This window comes from Rana temporaria, chromosome 10, assembly GCF_905171775.1.
Source record: "Rana temporaria chromosome 10, aRanTem1.1, whole genome shotgun sequence".
In the NCBI taxonomy this organism is placed as follows: Eukaryota; Metazoa; Chordata; class Amphibia; order Anura; family Ranidae; genus Rana; species Rana temporaria.
This window is the reverse complement of record NC_053498.1, coordinates 93,576,267-93,596,400: the sequence shown is the minus strand read 5'-3', so window position 1 is coordinate 93,596,400 and position 20,134 is coordinate 93,576,267. Positions and strand designations below refer to the sequence as shown.

Sequence of the window (20,134 nt, the reverse complement as noted above, 5' to 3'; positions counted from 1 at the left end):
GGGCGGCTCGGCTGCCCTAGTCCTGCAAAGGGAACTGCGTTCCTGCTGTGAAAAAAGTGCAGGGACTCCGTTCCCACGCGTTCCCGCAGGACTTGAGCCCTGGTAGCGTGCCAAACTATTTATATGTCTATTACTCTCCTTGAGATGACACGGGAAGCAATGCTGTATCCTGGCCTAGGCCAACAAGGCCCAGGCCTAGGGAAGCACTTTGCAGGGGGCAGCACGGAAAGAGTCCCCGCCGGCTTGCGCTACACTGTGTAACGCAAGCTTCTTCTAATTTTGACTGTCCTTTTATCCTGGACCACAAACCTTCCTCACTGTGCTATATGTTTTCTGCTGCACCTTTGGCATGGTTATATCTTCTTAGTCCTCTCCATAAAATTATCAGAAAATTGTGCTTAACCACTTAAGACCCGGACCTTTAGGCAGGTAAAGGACTCTGCCAGTTTTTGCGATGCGGTGCGAAGTGGCTCCCAAACAAAATTGGCGTCCTTTTTTCCCCACAAATAGAGCTTTCTTTTGGTGGTATTTGATGACCTCTGCGGTTTTTATTTTTTGCGATATAAACAAAAATAGAGCAATAATTTTGAAAAAAATGCAATGTTTTTTACTTTTTGCTATAATAAATATCCCCTAAAAATATATAACATATTTTTTTCCCTCAGTTTAGGCCGATACGTATTCTTCTACCTATTTTTGGTTAAAAAAATTCCAATAAGCGTTTATCGATTGGTTTGCGCAATATAGGGGATAGTTTTATTGCATTTTTATTAATTATTGATTATCGCGATCAACGATTTTTTTCGTGACTGGGACATTATGGCGGACATATGCATTGTTTACTGTGAAAATGACAATTGCAGTTTGGGAGTTAACCACTAGGGGGCGCTGAAGGGGTTAAGTGTGACCTCATCTGTGTTTCTAACTGTAGGGGGGCGGGGCTGGACATGTGACGTCATTGATCGTGTTTCCCTATAACAGGGAACACACAATCAATGACAGCGCCACAGTAAAGAACGGGGAAGCTGTGTTTACACACAGCTCTCCCCGTTCTTCAGCTCCGGGGACTGATCGCGGGACTTCAGCGGCGATCGGGTCTGCGGGTCCCGCGGCCGCGGTCACAGAGCTTCGGACCGGGTCGCGGGCGCGCGCCCGCGACCCACGGCTGGGCACTTAAAGAGGACGTACCTGTACAAGCTTGTGCCCAGCCGTGCCATTCTGCCGACGTATATCTGCAGGAGGCGGTCCTTAAGTGGTTAAAGTAGAACTATAGGCAACACTTTTTTTTTCATTTTGGATAGAGTAAGGGAAGGTTATAGCCCCTGACAGTTTATTGTTTACTATCCCTGTCCCATTGCAGAGATTTCCCTACACTTCTTGCCCCATAGCCAACCAGGAAGTAAGAGGAAATCTATGTAAATTAAGGGAATTCAATGCCCCCCAGGCCCTCAAAACTAGTTTCCCTAGGGGCGGGTCTTAAACATAAAGGGGTGTGGCCTTGACAGGAAGGGGTTGGTCATATTTAAATTAGGGAGTGCACAAGTTTAGTCAGGCCTAGGGCAGCACAAAACCTAAATACATCACTGACGGGAAGTGTGCATGGGACAACTGTGAACTTCTGACAAGATCAACAGGTGTTTTTAACCAGCTATAACAAAAGGCGTTTTGTATATTTTAAACCTTTCTCAAACATTATGACTCCAGTACCCTACCCCAAGGTCACACTAATTAATCAGTGATAATAAAAGTCATAATAAAAGCAATTTTTTTATGTATACTTCCCTTTTATGATAGACTTTGTACTTTCATCCTTCATTACAATCACATGTTAAGCATTTTATTTTTAAATAACTAATGTTACACTTACCTGCTCTGTGCAATAGAATTGCAAGAGTGGTCCCAATCCTCCTTTATTGGGGTCCCTCATTGGCGCTCCTGGCTCTTACTCTTCTTGGTGTCCCACCACAGGAAGTCTATTCCTATTTTGGCACATCTGGTGGCTCGATCCTGAGCTGTGCTGGCTGCTTCCATAGACACAGACAGCGTGGCTCAACCCCATTTCTCGCTCCCTTGTCACAGGATTTGACTGACAGCAGTGGTAACCAATGGCTTCTGCTGCCTTAGCAAAACCTGTGAGAGCGGGGAGAGCCGCTACCAACAAGCATGGTGCCGAATCGAGTGAGGGCTCAGGTAAATATAAAGAGGAGCGAAGAGGTGATACATGCACTGGAACATTTTTTTTACCCTAATGCAGGGAATGTATTAAGGTAAAAAAAAAAATTTTAGGCTTTAGAACCACTTAACATAAACTATGAATATAACTAAGTTGTTGTTACTTGAATAAAGAATTTACCTTGAAGTGCTACAAAGGAGCAGCAGAATTGTTTTGTGATCTCTCCTCACACCTGAAGATGACACACCTCGCTCAACCAGCACTTACTAACACATCTTTGAGGCCAAATATAGCCTAAAAGAAGAGACGATTAGTCATTAAACTTAAACAAACAATCATTAAGACAATAATGTTACTCTGAGGCCCCATACACACAAGAGGATTTATCCGCGGATACGGTCCAGCGGACCGTTTCCACGGATAAATCCTCTCGAGGATTTCCGCGGATTTCTATGCGATGGCGTGTACACACCATCGCATTGAAATCCGCGCCGAAATCCTCTGGCGATGACGTGTCGCGCCGTCACCGCGACGATGACGCGGCGACGTGCGTGACGCTGTCATATAAGGAATTCCACGCATGCGTCGAATCATTACGACGCATGCGGGGGATCCCTTCGGACGGATGGATCCGGTGAGTCTGTACAGACCAGCGGATCCATCCGTTGGGATGGACTCCAGCAGATGGATATGTTCTGCATGTCAGCAAATATTCGATCTGCTGGAATCCATCCCAGGGGAGATATATCCGCGGAAAAAGATCCGCTGGCGTGTACACACCATAGGATCTATCCGCTGAAACCCATTTGCTGGGATTTATCTGCGGATGGATTCTATGGTGTGTACGGGGCCTGAGAGATATGGTTTAACACCTGTAGTATCCTGACTATCTGTAATTTACAGAACTGAACTGCATTAACCTAACAGTATATAAAGACAGTCCTAACTTGCTATAACAGTCCGCTATTTTCCCACTGGCCAGTAGGGATGAGCCAAACACCCCCCGATTTGGTTTGCAGCAGAACATGCGAACAGGCAAAAAATGTATTCGAACACGCGAACACCGTTAAAGTCTATGGGACACAAACATGAAAAATCAAAAGTGCTCATTTTAAAGGCTAATTTGCAATTTATTGTCATAAAAAGTGTTTGGGGACCTGGGTCCTGCATGAGGGGACATGTATCAATGCAAAAAAAAGTTTTAAAAACGGTTCTTTTTTCAGGAGCAGTGATTTTAATAATGCTTAAAGTGAAACAATAAAAGTGAAATATTTCGCACACCTGGGGGGTGTCTATAATATGCCTGTAAAGTAGCGCATGTTTCCCGTGTTTATAACAGTCTCTGCACCAAATTACATTTCTAAAGGAAAAAAAGTCATTTAAAACTACTCGCGGCTATAATGAATTGTTGGGTCCCGGCATTGAAAGTCATTGAAAAATAAAATAAAAAAATGCGTGGGGGTCCCCCTAAATTCCATTACCAGGCCCTTCAGGTCTGGTATGGATATTAAGGGGGACCCTACGCCAAATTTAAAAAAAAAATGCGTGTGGTTCCCCCCAAAAATCCATACCAGACCTGAAGGGTCTTAAGGGGAACCCCGCGGCATAATTAAAAAAACAAATGGCGTGGGGTTCCCCCCAAAAATCCATACCAGACCCTTGTCCAAACACGCAACCTGGCAGGCCGCAGGAAAAGAGGGGGGATGAGAGAGCAGCCCCCCTCCTGAACATGGGGAGGATGTCCCCATGTTGATGGGGACAAGGGCCTCATCCCCACAACCCTTGCCCGGTGGTTGGGGGGGTCTGCCTGCGGGGGGCTTATTGGAATTTGGAAGCCTCCTTTAAAAAATGGGAACTTTATTTCACTTATATTGTTTCCCTTTAACCATTATTAAAATCACTGCTCCCTGGGGTTGCTGTGATGTCTCTACTTCTGCATGCATCATTCAAATATCTATTTTTTCAGCCGGCGATTATCTACAGTGTAAAAGTCATCTTAGTGGCTGTTGATTGCTTTTACACGTGCTGGAAAGCCTGAAATTTCCAGCATAGGGGAAAAATGTATGGACTTATAGACCCAAGATCTCTCCGTAAAGAGGACCTGCTATTCCCTATTCCTATTACAAGAAATGTTTACATTCCTTGTAATAGGAATAAAAGTATTTAAAAAAATTAAAAAATGTAAGGGAAAGTGTAAAACTATAAAAATAAAAATTTAAATAAACAATAAAAATATATATTTAAACCGCCCCCATCCTCTCATGCTCTCAAACCACACATGTGAGGCAGCGCTGCGATCGTTAGAGTGACAGCAATATTTCTAGCACTAGACCTCCTCTGTAACTCTAAACTGGTAACCTGTAAAAAAAAAAAAAAAAAAAGCGCCACGTATGGACATTTTTAAGTACTGTAGTTTGGCGCCATTCCACGTATGCAATTTTAAAGTGTGACATTTTGGTATCTATTTACTCAGCATAGCATCATGGTTTATATTTTACAAAGCAATTGGGTTATCTGTTTTTTTTGCATTAAAATTCATTAAAGCGTTTAAAAAATTGCTGCGCAAATACTGTGTGATACAAAAAAAAATGTGCAACATTGCTAAAAAATATATATATAATGTTTGGGGTTCTGAGTAAAAAAATTATGCTTTTACATGTGTGTATGAGAGAAATGCCAGAATTGGCTTAGGTGACGAATAGTTAAAGCTGTCAGCTAATCGGCCTCTAGTGGATCTGATTTTAGTCCCAGTGCTGAGAATAGAGAGCAACTGAGTATGTGCAGAGCAGGATGAGACAGGGCATTACTGGATTTTAAACAGTAAAGGCACTTATTTTTTATGTTTTATGTTCAGATTTACCTGCAAAGGGGGGCAGCCTGAAGTAATCTAACAGGACTTAGTTTTCTGATTAAAGTTCCACTTTAACCACTTCGTTACCGAGCCTGTTTTTCAGATTCAGTGTTTACGAGACTAAAACAGTTTTTTTTGCTAGAATATTACTTAAAACCCCCAAACATTATATATATTTTTTTTTCTAACACCCTAGAGAATAAAATGGCAGTCATTGCAATACTTTTTGTCACACCGTATTTGCGCAGCGGTCTTACAAGCGCACTTTTTTTGGAAAAAATTCACTTTTTTAAATTAAAAAATAACACAACAATAAATTTGGCCCAATTTTTTTATATATTGTGAAAGATAATGTTACGCCGAGTAAAATGATACCCAACATGTCACGCTTAAAAATTGCGCCCGCTCGTGGCATGGCGTCAAACTTTTACCCTTAAAAATCTTGATAGGCGACGTTTAAAAAATTCTACAGGCTGCATTTTTTGAGTTACAGAGTAGCTCCAGGGCTAGAATTATTGCTCTCGCTCTAACGATCGCGGCGATACCTCACTTGTGTGGTTTGAATACCGTTTTCATATGTCGGCGCTACTCGCGTATACGTTCGCTTCTACGCGCGAGCTCGTCGGGACGGGGCGCTTTAAAAAAATTTTTTTTTGCTTTTCGCATTTATTTTTAATTATTTTACAATTTTTAACACTGAAATAAAAAAAAATAAAAAAATTATCACTTTTATTCCTATTACAAGGAATGTAAACATCCCTTGTAATAGAAAAAAGCATGACAGGTCCTCTTAAATATGAGATCTGGGGTCAAAAAGACCTCAGATCTCATATTTGGGCTTAAATGCAAAAAAAAAAAAAAAAATTTGGAAATGTCATTTTTTCAAATGACAAAAAAAAAAATGTCTCTTTAAGAGGCTGGGCGGGACTGACGTTTTGACGTCACTTCCGCCCAGCAGAGCTATGGGGGACGGGCGAAGGAGATTTTTCCTTCAGTCTCGTCCCCGCTCAGCTGCCGGATGGTCGCGATCCCCTCCGCCGCTACCAACGGCTCCGGTAAGCGGCGGAGGGCGCGGGACAGCGGCGGGAGGGGGGGGGCCCCTCTCCCGCCACCAATAACGGCGATCTCGCGGCGAATTCGCCACGGAGACCGCCGTTATCGTGTACAGGACCGTCGGCACTAAAGATGGATACCTCAGTTGTGGCAGCAGCTGCTGCCGTTACTGAGATATCCATCTTTAAAAACAGGACGTCATTTGACTATGGGCCAGTAACGAAGTGGTTTAAGTAATATCTTTTGTGTCGATTTTTTTTTCAAAATTTTTGACTAAACTTAGGCTTTAAAGTGGTTGTAACCCCCCCCCCCCCCCCCTCTGCAAGACAAAGGCATAATGAGTTAGTATGTATAGCATACTAGCTCATTATGAAATACTCACCTTAGATCTAAGCCCTCACAGCGGTCCCAGTACACAGCTCCGGCCAGCGACATTGCTCCCAGAGTTACTTCTGGGCATCCGGTGCTGTGATTGCCCAGAGCCCCGATGACGCCACTCCCGGGACACTAGCTGAAGCAACAGCACGAATGAGCTATTGCTTCAGTGCACATATGCCGATGACATTGGCACATGCCAATACAGGGGAGATCTCCTAAACCGTGCAGGTTTAGGAGATATCCGGAGTAGCTACAGGAAAGCCCTATTATAGGCTTACCTGTAGTAAAAAGTGGATTGTAAGGGTTTACAACCACTATACGCTTGACTTGTGACAGGACAAGATGTGACAGGATTATGTTTAAAATGGTTTTTAAGGTTCAAGGTTTTTTAGCTTCATGTATTCCATGCATGAAGCTAAAAAAAAAACTTCTGTGTGCAGAAGCTCTCACAATACTCACCTGATCCAGCGATATGCGCGAGAGCTAAGCTTCTCCTGGGCCTCTCATTCCTCATTGGCTGAGAGAGCAGCTGGAGCCATTGCCTCCTGCTACCGTCAATCACAGCCAGTGAGCCAATGAGGAGAGAATGGGGTGGGGCTAAACCACAGCTCTATGTGTCTTATTGATGCAGTTGGCTACTGGGGGCACTGGCTGAAAAGGAGGAGCCAGGGGCGATGGCAGGGGACCCCGAAAGTGGAAGATCGGGGCTGCTCTGTGCAAAACCACTGCACAGAGCAGCTAAGTATAACATGTTTGTTATTTTAAAAAAAAGAGCCTTTAATGTCACTTTAATGGAATTGGAAGTGAGTGTTAATGAAGCCAAGAAGTGCTGTCACATTGATAATGTAGAACTACACATGTAGATATCGCCAGAAGGAGACACTACTGAGCATGGCTATGAATAAGACAGATGTATGATCAGTATGATTAAAGTGTATGGAAACCCAGGCTAACAATGAAATCCTATTTGTTTCCCTTTTCGTCTGTTAAATATACTGTTTGCTAAATTTCAATCTATAACATTTTTATTCTGCAGATTTAGATACGCTGTAAGGAAATTGACTCAAAACTTAAAATAAAAAAAGGAGACAAACTAAATTTATACACACAGCCTAAAGGTGAGACAATTGATATTGACAGGCTTAAGGTGAGAAACCGGATACTCACAGCCTGAAGGTGAAAGAGATTAGAAAAAGAGAATGCTTTTGTAACAGTTATCTGGATGTGATAGGTGAAAAGGGAAGATTGGCAATTTTATGATAGGCTCTTCCCACAATTACAGGTAAAGCTTTTGCTGCTATTAAAAATGTTTCCTTAAGCCCCATACACACTATTAGAGGTCAAACTTTAAGGCCCTGTACACACGATCAGTCTAAACCGATGAGAACGGACTGAAGTTCAGTTTCATCAGTTAACAGATGAAGCTGACTGATGGTCTGATGTGCCTACACACCATCAGTTAAAAAAACGATCAAGTCCAACGCGGTGACGTAAAACACAATGACGTGCTGAAAAAACAAAGTTCAATGCTTCCAAGCATGCGTCGACTTGATTCTGAGCATGCGCAGGTTTTGAACCGATGCTTTTGCATACTAACCGACGGTTTTGACCTATCGGTTACCAGTCCATCACTTCAATTTTAAAGCAAGTTCTAAATTTCTGGACCGAAGGATAACTCACTGATGGGGCCCACACATGGTCGGTTTGGACCAATGAAACTGAACTTCAGTCCGTTCTCATCGGTTTAGACTGATCGTGTGTACAGGGCCTTAGAGTTTCAATTTGTATCTAATCAGGCAGGCCCTTGTACTACACGGTTTTGGTAAATATGAAGACAAAAATCTGCAGAAAATCTAATAGAGTGTATGGGGCCTTAGGCTAAAGGCCCGTACACGCAATACGAAAATCAGAAGTAAGATTTTGTCCGATGAACGATCTGATTTTTGGATTGTTAGTACGGTGCTTTCGACAGACAATTACGATTTTTTTGTACGACAAAAGTTGGATGTGTAGACTATACAATTTTTTGGCGGATGTGAATACAACGTCCATTTTTCGTTGAATTAGTATGATTTTCATACAAAAAAAAACGCAAGAGCAAGACTACGCATGCTCAGAAACAAAAGAATACATATAAAACTATTCAACACATTACGTCACTTCTGAAGTTGTATTCTGTCGTACGAGACTTTTTGTATGGTTAGTAACCTCATCACTTTCGACATGAGACTAGCATGCAACAAAAACTGATCGTGTCTACGAGGCTTTAGTTCACACTTAAGATGGCCATATAGTAATTAAAATGTGTCCAGTTCAACAGGAACCAGACAAATTTTGATCAGTGTGTGGCTATCTCCGATCGACAGAAGTCAATCGTTTGATCAACTTCTGTTGAAGGGACATGTTGGAAATGTTCTTCAATCAGTAGTTGGAGCCAATGAGCTGCAGACACTGATCAGTCTATGGAGGCTGGACCATAGATGCATAGGAAGGGGAACCAGCCATTTTTAATACAATTTTGTAAAAGTGTACCCCATACTGATGTCTAGACCTGGGCAGGGTAGGGCAGACTGATTGTCTTATCCCGGAACTGGCAATTGATAAACTGCACCTGTAAAAGGAATGGGAATAGATGTGTTGGGGCTAAGGACAAAGTCTGGCGGTTAAGCCAGGAAGGCCATAATAATAGCAAAACAAGGTAGTCGGAGTTCAGGGTATGATAATAAACCCCTAGAGTGGTAGGGATTAGGAATCAGTTACCCAAGAGAAATGAACTACCCCTGTGGTGTGGTCAGGAGAATCCATATAAGGGAAAAGGTGTTTTATAAAGGGAAATAGATAATGCATGAAAAACTGTCTCTAAAAAGCTTTTTGATGGATCAGATAGAGACAAGGGAAGCTTGTGGAAGCTTGTCTCCCAAAATAGATCATACCATTGCATCTTGTGTAATCGGGTATGTAAACCTTCAAGGACATGAGTTTCGATGCAGGAGTTGGTAAGCCCTGAAATCAGTTCCTGAGTGGAAAAAGGGAACACCTGGTTCGATAAAGTGAAAATGCCCATCACAGTGGACACACCCTCAGAGCAGTCTTTGGGGTCTATGTGCTATAGGCATGGACTACAGTCCTGGACTACAGTCCTGAATGGATCATCAAGGAATGGACAGGGTTTAACAATGTTAAGCAGATGGGAATAAAATTTACCTCAACATGCTCTCTGTGGAAGGGAAGAAAATCTCTGGGATTAGAAATTTTAATGCAAATGAACAAGTCTTTCAAACCTTACTATAATATAGAAGAATGGACATGTCAGGGGGCAGCTTGTGGAAGCCTGTCTATCAAAATAGATCATACCAGTGCATCTTGTGTAATGGAGTGCGTAAACCTTCTTTAAGAATAGGAGTTTCGATGCAGGGTTTGATAAGCCCGGAAATCCTTTTCTGAGTAGAAAAAGGAATCTAACACCCATTTTAACGATAAAGTAAAAAAATGCCCATCACAGTGGTGTTTTTTCTCCATCAGGTGGACAAAACCTCAGAGCAGTCTTCGGGCTCTAGGTACCATGGGCATGGACTGCGGTCCTGGGCCTGTATGGCACCCTGCAGTTAATGACACAAGGTTAACGCCGGACACAAGATCCAGTGCTAAGGCAAAACATTATAGGCCTGCCCCATGACTGGGACAGTTACCAAGATGTGCTTGGGGGGGTCAACGATCCAGAAACTGAGAATGAGCCATTAAGACAGTAAGCAGTAAGACCTTGATAAAATTGTTAGTCAAAGGAGGTAGTTAAATCTGGTCAAATGTTTTTTGAAAATTTGGTATCCAAAGGGTGAAGACATACAACACCTGAGGACACTAGCAAGGAATGGGCAGGCTTATGTGGGGAGACTAGGAGGCAGACCCAGCAAAGCTTTTCCAGTGTCCGATCACCTGTAGGGAACAGCATATTAACAATGGTCTATTCCTGTGTCCTGTACAATAAAAATAATACTTTTATAAAACTCACCAGAATATACTTTAACATAAAATTTCCAACCCTGATCTCCGTAAAGAGTGCCTAATTCCCAGAGTGATAGCGTATACCAGGGTATTCAATTTGCTACAACTACATATGCAAGCATAATGAAGATAAATCTAATTTGCTAATGCACTGTAGCAAGCATAGACAAAGACACAATGGAGCACCTCTATTCTAGTGCAGCACTCCATGCAATAATGTCATGCGTCTTCCCTGCTTCTATTTAATCAAAGGATTAACTAAATCCAAAATCCAAACAAAAATTATCGCCTGCCTATTTGAGTGATTTATTCTTGTTTTGACAGAAAAGGAAAGAAGAAAAAAAGCCACCCAAACTTTTTTTGATGGTTATCAGATAGAACAGGAAATTAACAGAAATCTTTTTTTTTATGGGGATTCGACATAAAAAATAAAAATCGAATAGACTGAAGGTTTAGAACAGGAACAGAAATTAATTCCCATCATCAGAGTTGATAGAAACATTTCCTCAACACAATTAACCATCAATAATTGTCAGAGTTTCTCTTAATGTCCTTAATCTGCGTTAAAATAATCTTTGATAAGCCTACACAATTCAGATTTTATGCATATGAAACTTTTGGCTGCCTTTGGGGCCTTCCTATTGATCCTCTATTGCCTTTTGTGGCCTAAATTACCAGGGAATTGGTAAACAACATAGGGTTGGCCAAACTTGACTTTTTAACCACTTGCCGCCCGCCAATGACAAATTGACGTCGGCAAAGTGGTTGTAGAATCCTGACTGGACGTCATATGACGTCCTCAGCATTCTGAGCCGCTGCGTGCCCCCGGGGGCGCGCATCGCAGCGATCGTTGTTGCAGGGTGTCAGTCTTTTTTGCGTAAGTCGTCCGTGATTTGGGATGGATGTAATTCACGTCTAAGTTAAAAAAAACGTCATTTAGCGCAATGCACGGCGGGAAATTTAGAAACGGAGCATGCGCAGTTCATTCAGCGCGGGGACACGCTTCATTTAAATGAAACACGCCCCCTAATCGCCGATTTGAATTCCGCCGCCAGAGATACACTACACCGCCGTAACTTACGGCGCGAAATCTTCCTGGATTCAAACTAAAGCCGGGTAAGGTACGGCGGCGTAGCGTATCTCTGATACGCTGCGCGGGTGCAGATCTCTGTGGATCTGCCCCAACATGTTCTATTTTACACCGATGGAATTCCGTCTGAATTCCGATGTGATTTTGGCCGTTCAAAATTTCGACCGTGTACGGGGCATAAAAGATTAGTTAGTAAAAGCAGCACACTTTACACATTGTTAGGCACACATTTAACCCCTTGATCGCCCCTGATGTTAACCCCTTCCAGCCAGTGTTATTAGTACAGTGAATAGTATTTTTCATAGATCTCTATATTACTGTCACTGTTGATGTCAGTGGCAGACAGTCAGTCCCCCCACCCCCAGCATCAGTTAGTGTGAGATTTTCCGCCGCAGTATTGCAGTCCTGTTATAAGTCGCTGATCACTGGCATTAGTAGTAGAAAAGAAAATTAATATATAAATGCCAGTGTGTGTGTATATATATATATATATATATATATACACACACAGTATATATATATATATATCATAGTTTGTAGGCGTGATAACCAATCGATAAAACACTTGATTTTTTTTATCAAAAACGTGTGGCAGAATACATTTTGGCCAAAATTTATAAAGAAATTTTATCTTTTTTATTGGATATGTTTTATGGCAAACATTTAAAAATATTGTTTTTTTTTTGTTTGTTTTTTCAAAATTGTCTGCCCATTTTTGTTTATATCAACAAAAAGAAACAAAAAAAACTGTGGTAATCAAATACCACAAAAAAAAAGCTCTATTTGTGTGAAAAATGAATTATATATATTTTGATAGGGCAAAGCGTTGCATGACTGTGCAATTACCAAGTAGCATAGTGCCAAAAAGAAAAAAAATGGCCTGGTCATTAAGGGGGTAAAATCTTCCAGAGCTCAAAATATAACTAAAGGCAAAACTCTTTTTTTTCCTTTTGGATAGAGTGGAGAGGAATTAGAACACCTATCCATTCGTATTACTGTCTGTGTCCCCATTAGGGAGATTCATCCTCTCTATTTGTTCTGTTTACCATTATAATTGAAAGTGAAACTAAAACAAAATCACACATTTTCGGTTGTCTCCAGAAAAGTAATAGAGGGGAAATCTTCCAATGGGGATACTAGTTTTGGTGACCTGGTGGTCCCTCTTTAATTTGTAGAGATTTCCTCCTGTTTGGCTATATGACAGGAAGTGAAGGGAAATCTTTGCAATGAGACTAGGGTTGCCACCTGAACACTTTAGCGACGCACAGCAAATTTTTATTTTTTAGCATTCACTATAGGATTGTAACAGACCTGGGAAACTTTTGGCACTCCAAAGAGAATAGTAATGCGGCGCACATAGTGCTCCCTCACCCTCCTGTCAGGCCCTGTTCTGAGCCACATTCCTGCCTGAATATTGTGTCCGGATTTCAGGTGGACTGAAACCTGGACACATGATTCAAAACACTGGACTGTCCTGGTGAATCCCAGACAGGTGGCAACCCTAAATGGGACACAGATGGCAAAAAAAAAATCTGACAGTGGTTATAACATCCCTTACTCCATCCAAAATGAAAAACAGTTTTGCCTATAGTTCTACTTTAAGACCCCTTTCACACTGGAGCTGTTTGCAGGCGCTATTGCGCTAAAAATAGTGCCTGCAAACCGACCCTTAACCGCTGCTGTCTCTCCAGTGTGAAAGCTAGAGGGCTTTCACACTGGAGCGGTGCGCTAGCAGGACGGTAAAAGTCCTGCTAGCTGCATCTTTGGAGCGGCGAAGGAGCAGTGTGTATGACGCTCCTTCACCGTTCCTGCCCATTGAAATCAATGGGACACCGCGGCTATACCGCCGGCAGGCAGCTTTAACCCTTTCTCGGCCACTAGCGGGGGGGTAAAACAACCCCGCTAGCAGGCGAATAGTGCCGCTAAACTAGCGGTAAAGCGCCGCTGAAAATAGCAGCGCTTTACCGCAAATGCACCTTCCGCCCCAGTGTGCCCCAGTGTAAAAGGAGCCTAAGTGATTAAACAAACTATAAATGTTTTTGTTTTAAGAATTGTCAGATTTTTTTTTTGGTGCCGTAAAAAAAACTTATTTTTTGCTATCATCTTTTCATAGGAGATTCCTCTTCACTGTATTTCCCTTCCAACAACTGAAAGAAAACTTCTGTCTAGAGTTCCACTTATATTTCAGTGAAGAAAGTTTAGCAACATTTAGAAAGAGCTTTAAAAATATAACACATGTAAAAGATGATATCTGGAAATCAGTAAAAGTGTTACAATTCAATCAAATTGAGCTTTCAACCGCAAAAAAAACTAAAGCAAAAAAAAAAAAAAAACACTTCTGTGAATTGGCCCAGGTTCACACTGAGCTGCAGAAATGAAGCCGTGCGAGTTCAGCTGAACTCGCACGATTTCACTCCCGCGTGTCAGTCCTGATTTTGGCTGCACAGATGTCAATGGAAATCGCACCCCGAAATCGCAAAAAGTTGTACAGAAACTATTATTTAAAATCAGTGTGGCACTGCAAGTACGGCATCGCACCGATTAGGAAGGTGCTATTGCTGGCAGATGTCAGATGTCAGAAGCATACCACCAGTAAAGTCAGAGTTCCTGTCTGATGTGCATGTATTTTCTTAGAAATTGTCACAAGGTATTGAAGCATGTTGATCAGTATAAGGACTCATTCACACAGCCTCAGAGGGCCGTATGCCTAGAAGTATATTTTTCTGCGCCCAGGAGTATACACATGTTTGCGTACTGCCGCTTGTACAAATCAATGACAGGCTGTGGCTGTATGCTGGTAATTGCATATCCGAGCATTTTTCATGTGTATATGGATGGTTGGATGTGGGCTCCTAGACACAGAGGCCCGGATTCACAAAGCACTTACGCCGACGTATCTCGAGATACGCCGCGTAAGTGTAAATATGCGCCGTCGTATCCATGCGCCGTGCCCACAAACTGAGATACGCCTAAAAATAGGCTTCCTACGACCGACGTAACTTGCCTACGCCGTCGTATCGTGGGCGAATATTTACGCTGGGCGCATTTGTTGCTCCCATTGATTTTCTATGCACATATGCAAATGAGGGAGATACGCCGATTCACGAAAGTATTTGCGCCCGGCGCATAATATACGCGGTTTGCGTAAGTCGTACGTCCGGCGTAAAGTTATTCCCCATATATGAGGCGCAACTCAAGCTAAGGTATGGACCAGGGAACACAGCTGTCGTATTTTACGTTGTTTACCTAGTACGTGAATAGGGCTGGGCGTAGGTTACGTTCACGTCGTAGGCAGTGATCCGTCGTTTCTTAGGGAGTAGTTCCGACGTGATTCTAAACATGCGCACTGGGATACGTCCACGGGACGGCGCATGCGCCGTTCGTTTTATGGCACTCGGCCCATCATTTGCATGGGGTCACGCCTCATTAGCATGGCTCACGCCCACTTCCACCTACGACGGCTTACGGCGAGGGAACCCAGCGCAGTTTGGGAGACAAGTGCTTTGTGAATTCGGTGCTTGCCTCTCTGCTCTACGTCGGCGTAGCGTATATTAGATACGCTACGCCGGCATAAATATGCACCAATGTATGTGAATCCGGGCCAGAAAGTTTACTTCCAAGAGCACACACGTCCATATGTACTCAGTGTAAATACTCCAGTGTGCAGATATCAGCATACAGCCGCAGCCTGTCCTTGTACAAGTGACTGTAAGCAAACACCTGTGTACTCCTGGGTGCAGAAATATATATACTTCTATTCATGGTGTGCGGCATGTCAATGAGCCCTAAAAGCTAGCACTTCCAGAAGGATAGGTCAGCGCAGCAGCAGCAATCCACATATTTCTCGTACTACATTTCCTTTTATGCCACCTGAAAGCTTACATAACATCGTCTCATGACCGCGTGTGTTATTTATTCTGAATTTCTAAAATACTATTCTAAATGTGATCTCAAGACTAATTGAAAAACCCTTTTCCAGTAACTGTTTGTTCGTCTCATCCCTGTAACCTTAAAGCGGGGGTTCACCCTTAGAGGGCACTTTTCCCCCTTAGATTCCTGCTCGTTATTACTAGGGGAATCGGCTATTTATTTTAAAATATGTGCAGTACTTACCCGTTTACGAGACGCATCCTCTCCGTCGCTTCCGGGTATGGGCTTCGGGAATGGGCGTTCCTTCTTGATTGACAGGTTTCCGAGAGGCTTCCGACGGTCGCATCCATCGCGTCACGATTTTCCGAAAGAAGCCGAACGTCGGTGCGCAGGCGCAGTATAGAGCCGCACCGACGTTCGGCTTCTTTCGGCTACGAGTGACGCGATGGATGCGACCGTCGGAAGCCTCTCGGAAGAATGTCAATCAAGAAGGAACGCCCGCTCCCGAAGACCCATACCCGGAAGCGACGGAAGAAGATGCAGCTCGAAAACGGGTAAGTACTGCACATATTTTAATATAAATAGCCGATTCCCCTAGACCGAACGAGCAGGAAGCTAAGGGGAGATTTTTTTTTTTTTTTTAAATGGGTGAACTCCCGCTTTAAATAAAGACACTGACAACAGCTTATCTTTGAGTGGACGTGGGGGTCGGCCACAGCTTTATTTTGGTATATCATAACTTGAACTTTGTTAACCTTTATTAACCTCTCATAGGTTGCTCACCAGGGGGAAGCAACCAGTCAGCCGCCGGCCTAAGCCGACGGGCATAATAGCCTTCCACCTCTCCTTTCCATAACTTTATTCTCCTGTACCGCCAGCTGTGACTTCACAAATAACCAATAGAAATACTCTCATATACCAATGCAAATTAAAACCAGGGCCTGTAATGCCAACGACAAATCACCCGTAAAAACATAAAGGTATATTAGAATTTCAATCATTTCCGTCTTTGTTTTTTTTTTTTGTTTTTTTTTATACATTTATGTAATATCAATGATCTACTTTGTTTTTTTTTTTTTTGTTTTTTTTAAAGGAGGTTACAAACGTAAAAGAAAACAAATTAGTAGCTCCAGAAAAATAGGGGCGGGAGGGCGGGGAGCTTCCCTCTGCTGGCGCTGCTTCAGGTAAGAGGAAGTAGGGAGGGAGGGATCCCTCCTTAAAGCGGTCCTCCACCCTAAAGTGGAGTCCCGCTGATCGGAACCCTCCCCCCCTCCGGTGTCACTTTTGACACCTTTCAGGGGGGAGGGGGGTGCAGACACCTGTCTAAAGACAGGTATTTGCACCCACTTCCGGCCACACGATACGGGCGAAAGACGGGCATTCCGTCACATCCCGTCTGTCGCCCGTTGTGTGCTGGGAACACTCGGCTCCCAGCACACAGCGTGTGAGCCAATCGGCGGGCGCAGCGCGACTCGCGCATGCGCCGTAGGGAACCGGGCAGTGAAGCCGCAGCGCTTCACTTCCTGGTTCCCTCAGCGTGGATGGCGGGGGGAGCAGCAGAGTGACGAGCGATCGCTCGTGCTCTGCTGCGATCGGCGCTGGACTCCAGGACAGGTAAGTGTCCTATTATTAAAAGTCAGCAGCTGCAGTATTTGTAGCTGCTGACTTTTAATATTTTGTTCCCATGGCACATCCGCTTTAAGACACCTCTGGCCCACCTCCTAAACACTTGCCCCTTTACCTGCCGTCTAATTGGTCCTTGGCTGGCTTATGGGGGGCCTGTATCTACGCAAGGGAGGGGGAGGGAGTGAGCTCACTATTAACCCCTTCTGCAATCCCTGACCTCTTCAACTAGTCCGTGGCACCTAGCCCTAATTGGCCCAGTGCCAACCAGAAGTGCCTGTGTTGAGGTTTGAAACTCAGCTTCCAGTAGCTGTTCTGAGTGACATTATGGAAAGCGGGTGTACCCGCTTATGGCTCAAAGCCTGCAACAGTCAGCTTTGTCCTAAAGCCGTTGTTTCAAAACTATCAAAATTCAGGACCAGTTTATTGCCCCTCAGACTTTAGGAGGGCTGGGCTGTGACCAGTGGGATTAGAAAATGGTGTCTGTGGAAGGACTAGAGCCCCATCTTTGGTGTCATGAGAAGAATAGTGCCTGATCTTTGGTGTCAGTAGGATGAATTGCCCCTCGTCATTGGAGTCGTGAGGAATTGTCCTCATCGTTGGTGTCAGTGGGATGAATAGTGCCACATCAGTGGTGTTAGTGGGAGGAATAGTGCCCAATCACTGGTAGGAATAGTGCCCCATTACTGGTGTCAGTGGCAGGAATAATGCCCCATCACTGGGAGGAATAGTGCCCCATCACTGGTGTCAGTGGGAGAAATAGTACCCCATCACTGGTGTCAGTGGGAGTAATAGTGCCCCATCATTGGTGTTAGTGGGAAGAATAATGCCCCATCACTTGCGTCAGTGGGAGGAAAAATGCCCCATCCTTGGTGTAAGTGTGAGGAATAATGCCCCATCCTTGGTGTAAGAGGGAGGAATAGTGCCCCATCCTTGGTGTCAGTGGGAGGAATAATGCCCCATCCTTGGTGTCAGTGGGAGGAATAATGCCCCATCCTTGGTGTCAGTTGGACGAATAATGCCCCATCCTTGGTGTCAGTGGGAGGAATAGTGCCCCATCCTTGGTGTCAGTGGGAGGAATAGTGCCCCATCCTTGGTGTCAGTGGGAGGAATAGTGCCCCATCCTTGGTGTCAGTGGGAGGAATAATGCCCCATCCTTGGTGTCAGTGGGAGGAATAATGCCCCATCCTTGGTGTCAGTGGGAGGAAAAATGCCCCATCCTTGGTGTAAAAGGGAGGAATAGTGCCCCATCCTTGGTGTCAGTGGAAGGAATAGTGCCCCATCCTTGGTGTCAGTGGGAGGAATAATGCCCCATCCTTGGTGTAAAAGGGAGGAATAATGCCCCATCCTTGGTGTCAGTGGGAGGAATAGTGCCCCATCCTTGGTGTCAGTGGGAGGAATAATGCCCCATCCTTGGTGTCAGTGGGAGGAATAATGCCACATCCTTGGTGTCAGTGGGAGGAATAATGCCCCATCCTTGGTGTCAGTGGGAGGAATAATGCCCCATCCTTGGTGTCAGTGGGAGGAATAATGCCCCATCCTTGGTGTCAGTGGGAGGAATAATGCCCCATCCTTGGTGTCAGTGGGAGGAATAGTGCCCCATCCTTGGTGTCAGTGGGAGGAATAATGCCCCATCCTTGGTGTCAGTGGGAGGAATAATGCCACATCCTTGGTGTCAGTGGGAGGAATAATGCCCCATCCTTGGTGTCAGTGGGAGGAATAATGCCCCATCCTTGGTGTCAGTGGGAGGAATAATGCCCCATCCTTGGTGTCAGTGGGAGGAATAATGCCCCATCCTTGGTGTCAGTGGGAGGAATAATGCCCCATCCTTGGTGTCAGTGGGAGGAATAGTGTCACAAGAGCCAGATAAACACAAGCAAAGTTTGGAGACCACTGCCCTAAAGCCACAAATAGTCTGTAGTCATGTAATCAGAATTCAGGCACATTGGAATCTAATAGGCAGCTGGAGCTTTTCATGTCAAAAGGTGCATCCCAATACAATATGCATGCTCAGCTAAGTTCCTCTTCTCTTGGCCAATTTATAATAAACTTTGTGCTTTTCCTAAAGTTCTCATTTTCAGGTATAGTATACAGTGATGTGCTTTCGCTGAAAGAATAAGGAAATTTCATGAGAACAGACATCACATAATTTCTGCTTCAGTCTGGCTTACCTTCTGTTTTCTTGTTTATATACCTGGAGAAGCTACAACGCACCTTTTGTTCCTTGCGTCTCTTCTGTCGTCCACGCAATGACTGACCTTCATTACAACCAGTCTAGATGAGTGTTCCCTTTGCTGTAGGACTTATAATGTCGGGTCACACCCACCAGATGACATAAACGGAGGTGAAAAGTCCACAAGAGTTACAAACTTGCTGCAGGTTGTCATTACAGGTAACACAGGGTCATGACTATGTTCAACGTCAACCACTTCTTTAATCAGTGCAAGTAAAGGAAGTCCAATATTCCAGGTTATGAATACAGTAAAACCTTGGTTTGAGAGTAACTTGGTTTGAGAGCATTTTGCAAGATAAGCAAAATGTTTTAATAAATGTTGCCTTGATATACAAGCAATGTCTTGATATAATGCTGCGTACAGACGGTCGTTTTTTGTGATGAAACAAAACGACGTTTTATGTGATGAAAAAAAAACGACGTTTATGAAACTTCATTTTCAAAAACGACGTTGCCTACACACCATCGTTTTTCAAAATGCTCTAGTAAAGCGCGGTTACGTTCAGCACGTACGACGGCACTCTGTTCCATTGAAGCTCGCTTCATAACTTGCTTCTGAGCATGCGCGGGTTTAAAAACGTCGTTTTCAACGTCGTTTTGCCCACACACTATCATTTTAATTGACACAAAAAACGACGTTTTGAAAAACGACACAAAAAATTCGAGCATGTTCGAAATTTTTTTTGTCGTTTTTCAGAAGACATAAAACGACGTTTTCCCCACACACAGTCATTTTAAATGAAGTTTTCAAAAACGTCGTTTTTTTTCATCACAAAAAACGACCGCCTGTACGCGGCATTAGAGTAGTGTCATGTCACAACTGAGAATAAAAAAGAAGAAAGGGGCCTCTAAGTGGAGCAA

At 43.7% G+C, this 20,134-nt stretch overlaps 1 protein-coding gene across 3 annotated transcripts in view; it reads right to left on the bottom strand.

The window, feature by feature from the left end:
- The window catches only part of TMEM150B (transmembrane protein 150B), a 66,405-nt gene extending 47,036 nt beyond the window's left edge, over positions 1-19,369 (bottom strand). Inside the window, exons 1-2 of one of the 3 annotated variants that reach the window (XM_040325715.1) lie at positions 19,212-19,369; positions 2,354-2,467 (exon numbers count right to left, since the gene is read on the bottom strand). The gene's annotated coding sequence lies outside the window, so the exon portion shown is untranslated. The remainder of the gene's footprint in view (positions 1-2,353; positions 2,468-19,211) is intronic. The other 2 variants (XM_040325714.1, XM_040325716.1) reach the window with 2 other exon arrangements.
- Between the last annotated feature and the right edge of the window lie 765 nt (positions 19,370-20,134).